This window comes from Mustelus asterias, chromosome 2 (assembly GCF_964213995.1).
Source record: "Mustelus asterias chromosome 2, sMusAst1.hap1.1, whole genome shotgun sequence".
Taxonomy (NCBI): domain Eukaryota; kingdom Metazoa; phylum Chordata; class Chondrichthyes; order Carcharhiniformes; family Triakidae; genus Mustelus; species Mustelus asterias.
This window is the reverse complement of record NC_135802.1, coordinates 51153996-51166957: the sequence shown is the minus strand read 5'-3', so window position 1 is coordinate 51166957 and position 12962 is coordinate 51153996. Positions and strand designations below refer to the sequence as shown.

The following is a 12962-nucleotide window of genomic DNA, read 5'->3' as shown; positions in this document are numbered from 1 at the left end:
AACCTCATCTGATGCCAGCATGTAGAATCATAGAATCTCAGCAATGCAGAAGAAGGCTATTCGGCCCATTGATACTGCACTGACAACAATTCCATCCAAGCCCTATCCCCATAACCCTACATATTTACCCTGCTAATCCCCCTGACACTTAGAGGCAAATAAGCATGAGATGTAACTTCATTGAAGTGTACACAGTCCTTACAGGATTCGACAGGAGAGATGCAAGAAGGGTGTTTCCTCTGCCCAGAACCAGAGTACACATCTCAGGCTAAGAGGTAGGACATTTAGAACTGGGATGAGGAGAGAGTGGTGAATCTTTGGAATTCTCTGCCTCAGTTATTGAGTATGTTCAAAGCAGAGGGAGATAGATTTCTAGATAATAGTGACCTCAGAGATACAAGGATGGTGTGGGAAAATGACATTGAGGTAGAGGATCAGCCATGATCTGATTAAATGGCAGGGCAGGTTCGAGGGTCCGAATGGCCTACTCCTGCTCCTATGTTCCTACACCCCAAAGGGCAGAATTGTATCTGCCAAGGTGGAGGGGAGCAGATTCAGATGGGTGTGGGAGTGGAGTGATTAAAACCTCACAAATCATAGCATGTGGGAAACCCAACACGTTCCCATTCTCCTCCACAGTTAACGGGCACATTCGGTTGTGCATCTTGAGAGATACATGGCGTTTTCAGTCAGAGCCTGACACTCTGACAGATTATGAGAAAATTTCACCCTGCGGGTGATTTGTTTAAATGTGTTTGACTTTTTTGATTTGATTTGATTTATTATTGTCACATATACTGGGATGCAGTGAAAAGTATTGTTTCTTGCGTGCTATACAGACAAAACATACCATTCATAGAGTACATGGGGAGAAAGAAAGGATAGGGTGCAGAATGTAGTGTTGCAGTTCATAGAAATCATAGAAACCATAGAGTGTAGAAAGAGGCCGTTTGGCCCATCGAGTCTGCACCGACCACAATCCCACCCAGGCCCTACCCCCATATCCCTACATATTTACCCACTAATCCCTCTAATCTACGCATCTCAGGACACTAAGGGGCAATTTTAGCATGGCCAATCAACCTAACCCGCACATCTTTGGACTGTGGGAGGAAACCGGAGCACCCGGAGAAAACCCACGCAGACACGAGGAGAATGTGCAAACTCCACACAGACAGTGACCCGAGCCGGGAATCGAACCCTGGTCCCTGGAGCTGTGAAGCAGCAGTGCTAACCACTGTGCTACCGCGCCGCCCTAACCACTGTGCTACCGTGCCGCCCTAACCACTGTGCTACCGTGCCGCCCTAACCACTGTGCTACCGTGCCACCCTAACCACTGTGCTACCGTGCCACCCTAACCACTGTGCTACCGTGCCACCCTAACCACTGTGCTACCGTGCCACCCTAACCACTGTGCTACCGTGCCGCCCTATTATAGTTATAGTTTGTGTGGCTGTGCAAACGTGATAACTTAATGGGGCTGGCACGTGCATGGCCTGTGTGGGAAAGCTTGGAGAAAATATTAGTCACCACAAATCCAAATTTCTTCACCTCCAGCTCTTTTCAAATAAAGTCCAGGGACATCTGCAGGATCTCATAATCTACAGCCCACAGTCCATCACCCAATTCACAAATACCATGCATGCCAAGAGCAGCCAGTACACGCACTTTGACATTATTCAGACCAGTCAGGCACACAGAGATCATATCTTTGCTGCAGTATCTGGATTTCCACAGGTTCGACACACATGACAGTCAAAGCGTCATCAGATAATCCTGCAGTGAATCCGGAAGTGATTCTACTCTGTCGGTGTGCAACTCATGTGTGATCACTGTAAGTTCATCAGCCATGTCTGTGCAAGGTTTCCTGGAAGCTGCCATGATTCCTACATCCTATGCCAGCCCAATCTACCACTGGTGTTTGCACCTCTGAGCAGGTAGTCTACCCTCTGATCAAACTGTCAGGATCCCTGTTAATGATGCCAAGGAGAGGTACAACAGGAGCCATGTCACACCACAAAAGCCATCACTGAGCTATCCACTGACTTGCTAAAACTACGATTCAGGTGCCTTGGGAGATCAGAGAACCCCTACAGTGCAGAAGGAGGCCATTCAGCCCATCGAGTCTGCACCGACTTTTCATCAGCATCTTACCCAGCCCATCTCTTGCCCTATCCCCGTAACCCCACACATTTCCCATGGCTAATCCCACTAACCTGCACATCTTGGGACATTAAGGGACAATTTAGCATGGCAATCCACCAAACCTGCACTTCCTTGGACTGTGGGAGGAAACCGGAGCACCCGGAGGAAAAACACACAGACACGTGGAGAATGAGCAAATTCCAAAGAGGCAGTCATCCAAGAGCGGAATCGAACCTGGGTCCCTGGTGCTGTGAAGCAGCAGTGCTACCCACTGTACTACCGTGCCATCCTGGGGGGGAGCATTTGGGGTGCCTTTCACTTTGCCCCATTCGGGTTCTCCAAAAGGGTGGTGGTTCACTATGTCTTGCACAATATGGTGCTGCCGGAAGGAGTGAAGCTACAGGAGGAGGCTGCTGACCACTCATCATCCTCCAGCGAACAGGAGAAAGAGGAAGTGGAGGAAGAGGAACATAATGTGATCAGGACAACCACAGCTGCACATCTGGTAACCAGAGAAATTCATAGAGACACAGCTTAGATAACAAACAGCCGAAAGCCATACAAAACTGTAACCCTGAAAGTCTGGGCTCCCCACCCCCCAACCAGCACAAAGCATTCCCACAATCATAAACTGCTTCATCACAAGCACAGCCACAGCCTCCAATATGGGTGTGCCATTCTGATGAAACCTTTTGTCCATTGAGGAATCTGAGTGCTGCAATAAGGAGGCAAGAGATAAATGAAAAGAAATTCCTCATTTACTATTTCACAAATTAAAAGTGGCACAGAGGTTAGCACTGCTGCCTCACAGCGCTAGGGACCCGGGTTCAATTCCGGCTTCAGGTGACTGTGCGGAGTTTGCACGTTCTCTCTGTGTCTGCATGGGTTTCCCCGGGTGCTCTGGTTTCCTCCCACACTCCAAAGATGTACAAGTTAGATTGATTGGTCATAATAAATTGGCCCTTCGTGTCAGGGGATTATGCAGGGTTACGGAGATAGGGCCTGGATGGGATTGTTGTCAGTGCAGGCTTGATGGACCAAATGGTCTCCTTCTGCACTGTAGATTCTTTACAAAAGGTGCACTATTTAATAGTGGTAAGGGGGGGGGGGGGGGGGCGGGGGCGGTCTCGCTCATTTGCCAGTGAGATCTCCATGTTCTTTTTGGGCAGGCTCACCAAGGTCTTCCTCAGGAAGCCCAACTTTCTAAAAGCTGTCAGCCAATGAGAGGTTGGCAGCTCCTCGTTGCTCAACGCGTCTCTGGGGAGATGGTGGCTGCTGACAGTACCATACCCACCTGAGGCCTAGAATCACCTATGGACCCAGGCAGAGGTAAATGATGGTAAAAAGGGGTTCGTGGGATGAAGGTTGCAGGGAGGAGGCATCAGCAGCTGGGGCTTGAAAGGGGATCTAAGCAGGCCCCACCCCCCCCCCCCCCAACCCCCTCTTCGCACCAATCAGACACCAAGTCTGTTTGAACGAGGATCCCCTCAGAAGCCTGCAAGCTTGGAATGGAATGTCAAGCTGGTATGAGGCTCCCTATTCACATATGCAAAGGCTCTAACAGCTGTTTTCAGTTTCAGGCTTTGGATATCTCTTTTTTTGCCTTCACCTTTATGGCAGCTGACAGATTCCTGGTGTACAGTCTGACCACCATGCTGGATGTTTAGTCACCTGTTTTGTGAAAATGGCCTTCGACTTTCCCAGGTTGTTGTTCTTGGAAATGTTTAGAACTTGCGTTCATTGGCTGGCACAAATGGAACTTTGCACATGGTCGAGATTTTATCAGCCCTCTCGGGATGGGCTGGGAGGGGCGAGGGAGACCAGTAAAATGTGAAGAGGTTTGGAATGCCATCTTCTTCCTGCCACCATGACATTCTACCAGCAACACGGAAGGTGATGAAAGACCCTCTCACCTTGAGGCCAATGAGTCACTTTTGTAATCAATTAAGGGTCTCTTCCCACCACCACTGGGACCCTTATTGTTTGTTATATACATAAATGATACAGATGATAATGTGGGGGGAGAATGATCAGTAATTTTTCAGATGACACCAAGGTTGGTACCGTGGTTAATAGTGATGAAGAAGGACATAGGTTACAGGAAGATATTGATGGGTTGGTCAAATGGACAGAGCAGTTACAGAAAAAAAAATTCACTCAGAGGGCTGTGGATATTGGATAAGTGCTGGAAAATGGGATTAGCGCAACTTTAGTGGTAGTTATTATCGATGCAGACTTGATGGGCCAAAGGGCCTTTTCTGCGGTGCATGATTCTATGAATGGCATTTTACCAGCAGTGGGTGGGCCCTCCACCATGTAGAGAGATCAGGCGATGAACCCTGGAAGCCCTGCCTGCAGGCTTGAGGGGACCCTCCTCACCAGGTAGCTGTGACTCACAGAAGGGACCCACTGCAGTAACGGCCACCCTCATAGCAACACCACCTCTGCTTAGCTGACATCCACTTTCTGTAGCTTGCCTGACTGGTCCTGGCAAATTCCAACCCCTTTCATGCCATTGTGAGGGAAGCATCCATTGCTGTGTCCTCTCACCTGGGTATAGCCCCAGCTGTTGCCCTTGCTCCCATCAGCTATTGTGACAGACTGTCTAGTTGACAGATACTCCTAAGGTGCATCCCACAATTGGATGAGATGGGGTTGCCCCCACCTCCTTGACTAAATTCAGCCCAGGACCTGTGGATAGTTTTTTTATTCATTCGTGGGACATGGATGTCACTGGCTAGCCAATATTTATTGCCCATCCCTAGTTGCCATTGAATTGAGTGGCTTGCTAGGCCATTTCAGAGGGCAGTTGAGAGTCAACCACACTGCTGTGGCTCTGGAGTCACATGTAGGCCAGACCAGGTAAGGACAGCAGATTTCCTTCCCTAAAGGGCATTAGTGAACCAGATGGGTTTTTCTAATTATTGACAATGGTTTCATGGCCATCAGTAGATTCTTAATACCAGATATTTTTAAAAATTCAAATTCCAGCATCTGCCGTGGCGGTATTCAAACCCGGGTCATTAACTAAGTTTCTGGATTAATAGTTTAGCAATAATGCCACTAGGCCATCGCCTCTCCCAAAGAAAAGATGAAAGGTGTTGAGAAGATGTATCAGAGCATAACAAATACCTCTAGCAGCTGGGATAAAGATGGCTACGTCATCTCTGAGCACGCAATCCATTTGGCCTCTTAAAGCTAGTTTTCAATTACATGGGCTGTATTTTCAAAGCAATTTCTTTTTGTGCTGCATTTGGACTGAGACTTGTAAGTAACATCAGTGATAAATGTTGTGCCCTGGGTAGCTAAGACAGTGGGATTTTCTGTCTGAATTTTCACACAGTTGAATGATGTAATGAGGAGAATCGCTTTCTCAAAAGGGATTCTTCTGGCATGATGTGCCACCCACCCACTGCCACCTCTATCTGAACATGTTAGAGAATACCTACTTTTCGGCTATGATACAGCTGCTGTGGGCTGACCTATAGTCATAGGCAAGAACTGGAAAAGCTCTTGTTGCTGTTAAGGCTGTCACAACATTAAACTTCAATACAACAAAAATGCTGTGTGACATCCTCTCCCTTATCCTCATGTCTCTTTCTCTGACCTATTGTGCATTCCACTCCCTTCGTCTCACTGTTTGGTAGCAGATTTCTTAGCTGTCTTGGCACTACTCTCTGGAACTCCCTCCCTAAAATCCTATTCACTTCTCCAGCACGAAAATCCACTCGAAACACATCCCTTCAATGAAACCTTTGGTTACCCCTCCTAAATTTTATAGCCAAGCTCACTGTCTGTTCCTTAACTCATTTTCTTTTTTTTATTTCTTCTCCACATCCACTGCCGTTCTCCCACCAAACCTTGTAAACTTTGTAACATTTACTACATTAAAAGCCCAGTCGGGATGCAGATTGCTGGTGCAGGAAATACCCTCCACCAGTGGAAGCACATCATTTATAATCATACTGGCCTGGCAATTTGCCCAGCATTCACAGCACTTACAAATGTCATCTGCTCCCCATCCCCTGCAGCATTGAAACAGCTTACAAAGGGGAAATCATTTATCTAATTTATCAATGTGTCCATACAAAGTGATCTATTTTCTGCATTCATGTTTAAGCTTGAAGCTTATAAATTATAATCAGTCCCTTTTTTTAACATTCCTTAACCATAATTTGAAACTCTGCTGAAGTGCCTCCCAAATGTGAGGGGCAACCATAGTGCCAGGCTGCAGTGTGTTGCTGGAATGCCATGACATTAATCCTCTGGATCCAGGGAGCCCAAATGTCCTTAAAATGATTGAAGCCATATGTGATCACATAGTGGCTGCTCTCATCCGCCTGCTCTGTTGGAATTCAGTGCTAAACTCAAATAGCCCAGGTGAGTTCAAGTTTCTCAAATGCGGGAGTCACACCCCATCCTTGTTCCCTCCCCCAGTGAAAATAAGGTCTGTCGGAAATGACAGCGGCACTTCCAATTTTGGATCCCTTCTGCCATTTCGGAAGGTTCCTGGAGTCACCGTGACTCTGTGAAAAATCCAGGCTTGAGTCTGTAGAGTTGTGCCCCTTTTGCGTGCACTGGAGCTAAGTTAATTAGGTGGCAAGCTGTGAACTGTAAAATTCAACAGGATGCAATCCATTTCCCGCACTGCGTAGCCCAATATGCCTGCATCAAAGATAAGTATAGTCACAATTTTTTTGTAAAGATTGGCCTATTAACTCCCTGTGCTATTCAATTCGTTTGACGTTTACTTCTGATTTCTGACATAACAGTACACCAAACTACATGAACTCACTTATAAAAAAGGTTTGCTCAAATGCAGTTGTGGTGCGATCATTACTGTTGTATTAATTAACATACGCCTACTTCAGTGACCTTTATTACAGATATTTAGTGTTATTTTTTAAGCTTTTACAGTGCTTCGGGAGTAGAATGTGCCAAACTTCCTGACATAAATTATTTCAAGAGAGAAGCATGTTCCTCGTCTCCAAAAGCCTTTTCAGAGATTTCCTGTGGGAATTGTGACAATCTTAAACTGATAGACAGGGGAGAGCAAAATCATATAAATCCATGATAAGAGTTAATTAAGTTTGCATTTCTCACATTCTCCATGCACTGTATCTTCGTGGTGGGATATGCCAAAGCTCTAATATATTTGTAAGATATAATTAAAGGTGAAAATTTACATTAAGCATTACAGCAAAATGATTTTGATTTGACTTCTTTCAAACAAATAGAAACTCCATGCAGTACAAACTACAACATCTGTTCTTATTAGTGCTTTGCGGGTTAAATATTCTAATCAAGCAGTTTTTGGAATGTTTTTACAATTCAGCTAGAGTCCCAAATTCAAATTATTTCCTTCCTCCTTTGCGGCTATTAGTGATTACTAATGTCATTTTAGTCTGTCGGATACAAATTCTCCAACTTTCTTTGACATTACTCACTTCAAATTTGCATCAGGAATTTCCTGCAAGCCTCTCCTGCTTAGCCGATGGTGCTTTGGTGAAAGTTCGGCAGCAATCTCATTGACACACATAAGCTGGTGTTCCACCGCTACCAAGGTGGCAGAGCAGAAAGTCAAAAGGAAATTCTTGACCGTTTTCTCAGTGTTGAAAATAAGTTGTAGCAAAGCTAGTTGAGACAGGAAGGTGACACCATCATCATTCTTGTTTAAGGGGAAAATCTTAATCAATATTAGTTTGCCAACCTTTCTTTATTGGGAAGAAAAGGCACTTTCTGTAAGGCTGCAATTTGAGGTACAATTTGAATCAGAATCACTGATTTCTTACAAAGTGGGAACTTCACCCCACTGTATTTAGTTAAAGTATTAACATTTTTCTTACTTCTATTATAGAAACTATAGCACAGAAAGAGGCCATTCAGTTCAACTGTTCAGTGCCAGTATTTATACTCCATCCAACTTCCTACTATACTAATTACCTCTTCCCACTCACCCCTTCTTCCTTGTATGCATCAAGCCTTACTTAACACCTCAATGCTTTCAGCTCCTACTCGAGAACAATAAGATCAGTGCTACATTGAAAGCCATTTTACTCTTGTATTCTTTAGTAATTTAACCCGTTTATGTCCTGCCCTAAAATTGCTTTCCCCAACCTTTCAACAAATATAGTTAATTTATTCCCCTAATCCTCACCACTGTAGAGTGGCATGGTGGCACAGTGGTTAGCACTGTTGCCTCACAGTGCCAAGGACCTGAGTTCGATTCCAGCCTTGGGTGACTGTATGTGTGGAATCTGCACATTGTCCCCGTGTCTGCATGGGTTTACCCCGGGTGCTTCTTGAGGAAGGATGTGGTGGCACTGGAGGCGGTTCAGAAGAGGTTCACTAGATTGATTCCAGGTTTGAAGGGGCTGTCGTATGAGGAGTGGTTGAGTCGCTTGGGCTTGTACTCGCTGGAGTACAGAAGAATGAGGGGGGATTTGATTGAGGTATGTAAAATACTCAACGGGATTGATAAAGTAAATGTTAACTAAATGTTCCCCCTTCTAGTACAGTCTACGACAAGAGGTCATAGTTGTAGAGTAAGAGAGGGGAGGTTCAAGACAGAGGTAAGGAGAAGCTACTTCTCACAGAGAGTTGTGAATCTATGCAACTCACTGTCCCAGAGTGCAATGGATGCAGAATCAATCAATGGATTTAAGAAAGAGAAACATAAATATTTGATCAAAAGCAGGATAAAGGGCCATGGGGAAAAGGCAGGGAAGTGGAGTTAGGACAAGATGGAGATCAGCGATATAGGACCATATAAAATGACAGAGCAGGCTCAAAGAGCTGAATTGCCAACTCTCACTCATAATTTTTATGTTCCTATGCTCCGGTTTCCTCCCACAGTCCAAAGATGTGTAGGTTAGGTGTATTAGCCATGTTAAATTGCCCCCTAATGTCCCAAAATGTGGAGATTAGGAGGATTGGAAGGGTAAATGCATGGGGTTATGGGGATAGGGTGTGGGTGGATCTGGGTAAAATGCTCTGTTGGAGAGTTGGTGCAGACTCGACAGGTCGAATAGCCTCTTTCAGCATTGTAGGGATTCTATGATCCTATGAAGTGTTTTAATTTAAATGTTCCTTACCATCCTGACCTGACTTGTTTAACCATTATCCATTATAATCGGGGTAGGGTAAGTAACTACCTACTGCTGCCTATTCTGAATCTTCAAAGAGGCCTTGAAAAAGAAACAGGGAAAAGTTCAGAGGGTTTTTTTTGTTTAATCAGTCAAGAGGATGTGGAATATTTAGGCATAAACCATAATAAACTGCATACTTGGATTAGGAGCTCCAGTTCTGGAAGAAGCAACATACACCACTTCATTAACACCACAGAAAACAAACTAATTGCAGAACATTTACTTACAGTTCGGTTAAGTAAATAAATATCAGGGAAGATGATATTCTTGTCCAACATGACCAAAGTACAGTGCAGTATTTCTAATTCATTTGGTTTGAGAAAACAGATTTTCACCAATTCTACTTGTGTAATCATGGTAGAGCAATCAAACTCAATTATTTTATTCACAGCTAAAAATAATCTCGGGAACCGAGCACTAGGAATCACTGTTCTGTTTCACTACCTTTGCATGTGGTTCAATTTTCTACTGTTTTTCCTGACAGAGAAGGAACAACCATTACTCTCTGCAGTCTCTGGTGTCATTTGCAGTGAAGGAAATGGCGTACAAAATCCAGCCAGAGGAATTACCCAGCGCGAGCACTGTGGTAAGTACCTTGAGGGAAAACACATTTTATAAACATGAGACTTGCTTAGATAACATTAACCGGATGTATATAGTCTCAGGATCCAGAGAGAAATTGCCAAGACACAACTTCCTTTTGCTCAGGCTGACTGTTCCCATCCGTATGGGTATGTGTTAACGTAGCTTTAGCAGAAATGGAATTTCTCATGAGGAAGATTAGACTTACCCCTACAAAATACAACTGCACATTTAATTAAGGAGGCTCCCTTCTTACATAATACTGTTACTTCTAAATTTCAAACTTTTCAGAACTTTATGTACTTTGTCAATAATGTCTTAGTTTCTTTGGCCAATTTTTAGTTAGAATGTACCGATATCACATGTAAATGGCGTCCCAAAATTCCTCAATATTTGTTTCACAATATAACTAGGGGTGGTATTTTATGGTCCCATGCCGGTGCATTAGAAATTGGGGGTACTTGTAAAATTCTGCGAGTGGCCAGCACACCAGCTACCCACCCATCCCTGACCTGTCTTCCATTTTATGGGGAGGCAGTGTATGTGTTGAGCGGTCTGCTGCTCTTGGGCATGTTGAGCTTCTTAAGTGGTCAAGTAATGGCTACTCAAGAGCTTCAGCCTGCCTCCGCCAATACTTTATTGCAAGGACAGGCCCACACCAAGTGGGTAGGAGACCAGCTTTAGCTCTGTGGGTTGGTATCGGGCAAGGAGAAGGGGTGAGGATCCCCTGTGCTCGTTCACCTCACTTATCACTCTTCCCACCCCCCTTCCCCTCACCCACACCCTCTCAAACCCAGCTTCGCAGGCCCTCACTCTGCTCACTGAAGCCTCCCAGCCATGCCCCACTGATAATCCAGACTTACCTTCAGAATCGCCCCCATTAGCTCTTCTCCATCAGGAACTGGCTGTGGTCCCAGCAGTGGCCACTGTTTGAATCTGGTGCTGCTGGGAGCACAAGACTCTCCCATATCCAATTAATACTCTCGTGACAATTACATGACATGTGGCACAGTGGTCAAATTGCTGTCTCACAGTGCTAGGGACCTGGGTTCGATTCCCGGCTTGGGTCACTGTCTGTGCAGAGTCTGTATGTTCTCCCTCTGCCTGCGTGGGTTTCCTCCGGTGCTCTGGTTTCTTGCCACAGTCCGAAAAACGTGCTGGTTAGGTGCATTGGCCATGCTAAATTCTCCTTCAGTGTACCTGAACAAGCGCCGGAGTGTGGCGACTAGGGGGCTTTCACAGTAACTTCATTACACTGTTAATGTAAGCCTACTTGTGACACTAATAAATAAACTTAAACTTGACATCAACAGTGATGTGTTCCCCACTAATTCTTGTCATCTGAAAAATCCTGCCCTAGGATTTCATATATTTCATTTGATCAATCTTATGTCACAGAATACATTCTCTCGATGCCAAATTTATAGCTTTATACATCCCATTCTCCAATTCCTGGTTATATAAAACAAGTACTTTCATCTCTGGTGTTCTACAAATACACATTTTGCGCCACTGAGATGAGGACAAATTTTGGAATTGGCACCAGTGTAAATCTGCAAGTCTTTGATTGCTGTCATACGTACTGTTATGTACTAATTAACCAGGAAGAGCCAACTCATTACCTTTAATTGATATTTGATCTTCAATAAACAGATGCCTATAATAGCGTTTAACAATGGCCAGTGTCAAGCTATATAATTTCATCCATTACATTTGATAAGCAGACATACAGGACAATCTGGATTGTAGATCTCTCTAATGTGCAATCAATCCTCTATTGTTATAATAACTGTATTGGTTTGAACAAAAACAAAATTAATATATTAGCACAGGACACTCATTTACATTTGTCTTTCTCTCTGTTCATGTCGTACCATCGCTCTTTCGCTGCTGACTGGAGCGTGCTAACCACATAGTAGTATTAGTCATGTGACTATCATAGACCAGCCAATTATAATGGATTACTTTGGGGGGAAAAAATAATATAGCTACAGAAATGCCCCTCTCCTGCCTACCAGTGTCCCCTTCAGTTCATGGTTACCTATGTTATATTAGCTCCCGAGTCTACCTGTGCTCAACTCATTCCCGACCCAGTTATACTTTCAGATCCCACTTCCTCCTCTCACTCTGCTCACTCCCACCGTCTCCCACTCTGTGAACAGCCTTTTTCCTTTCTTGGCACTTCTCCCTGCCCGATCTTGAAGGAAACCACCTGGTCACCTCTGGACTTCCCTTAAAAACAGCAAGCATCACAGTAAAAAATATACTAGTTATATTTAACAATAAGGATTACTGTGCACAATTAGCCTCAAGTTCCTTACAATGAAATCTCAATAATTCCATCATTTATGCTGTAGTGCACAATTCCGGGATATTAAGTAATCAAATAAGAATCGAAGGATATTAACAGTGAAATGAGTCAAGTTGAAGACTAACCCAGTCAATAGTTTTAGTCATGCATATTACTATATCTTTCACAAAGGGACAACTATTTGCTGCATGTAATGACATAGTGATTTATTGTCACTGATTTACTGAGACTAACTGATTCAATTCATATTTCATTTGTTGGCACTCTGATACAGAATATTCCTGTTTGACATATTTAATCTCTTTCCTCTGTTCCAAAATGGTAAACACAAATGTCAATGTCATGGAATGTAACATGATATTGATTTGTGACTATCATGGAACAATTTGGCCACAATTATGTTACACAAACATATAACTGCAGCAATTATGGATATTATCATTTGCAGCTATATTTTTTTAAGGTATTTTATGCTGAAAACTCATGTTCCATATTTTTCTTGCCCTAGATAAGGACCTCAGTGATTTGGGCCACGCCTGATGCTTCACTTGCAATTCCCCTGTGGGTCATAATTCTGGCTGTACTGGTTGGTTTGCTGGTTCTGGCTATTTTGATCTTAGTCATGTGGAAGGTACGTTTTCAATTTGTCAAGCCCTTACAATTGCACCCCATGAGCAATACACAGTATGCACTAATTTTAAAAAAGGTTAACCCATTAAGTGCCTGACCAAATTAGTTATATTTTATAAACTATCATCTGCACTGCTTCCTCACG

At 44.0% G+C, this 12962-nt stretch overlaps 1 protein-coding gene across 1 annotated transcript in view; it reads left to right on the top strand.

Annotated features, from left to right (window-relative positions):
* itga8 (integrin, alpha 8) overlaps positions 1–12962 on the top strand; it is a 219576-nt gene that overhangs the window by 200927 nt on the left and 5687 nt on the right. Inside the window, exons 27-28 of the mRNA XM_078235261.1 lie at positions 9779–9880; positions 12696–12818. The gene's annotated coding sequence lies outside the window, so the exon portion shown is untranslated. The remainder of the gene's footprint in view (positions 1–9778; positions 9881–12695; positions 12819–12962) is intronic.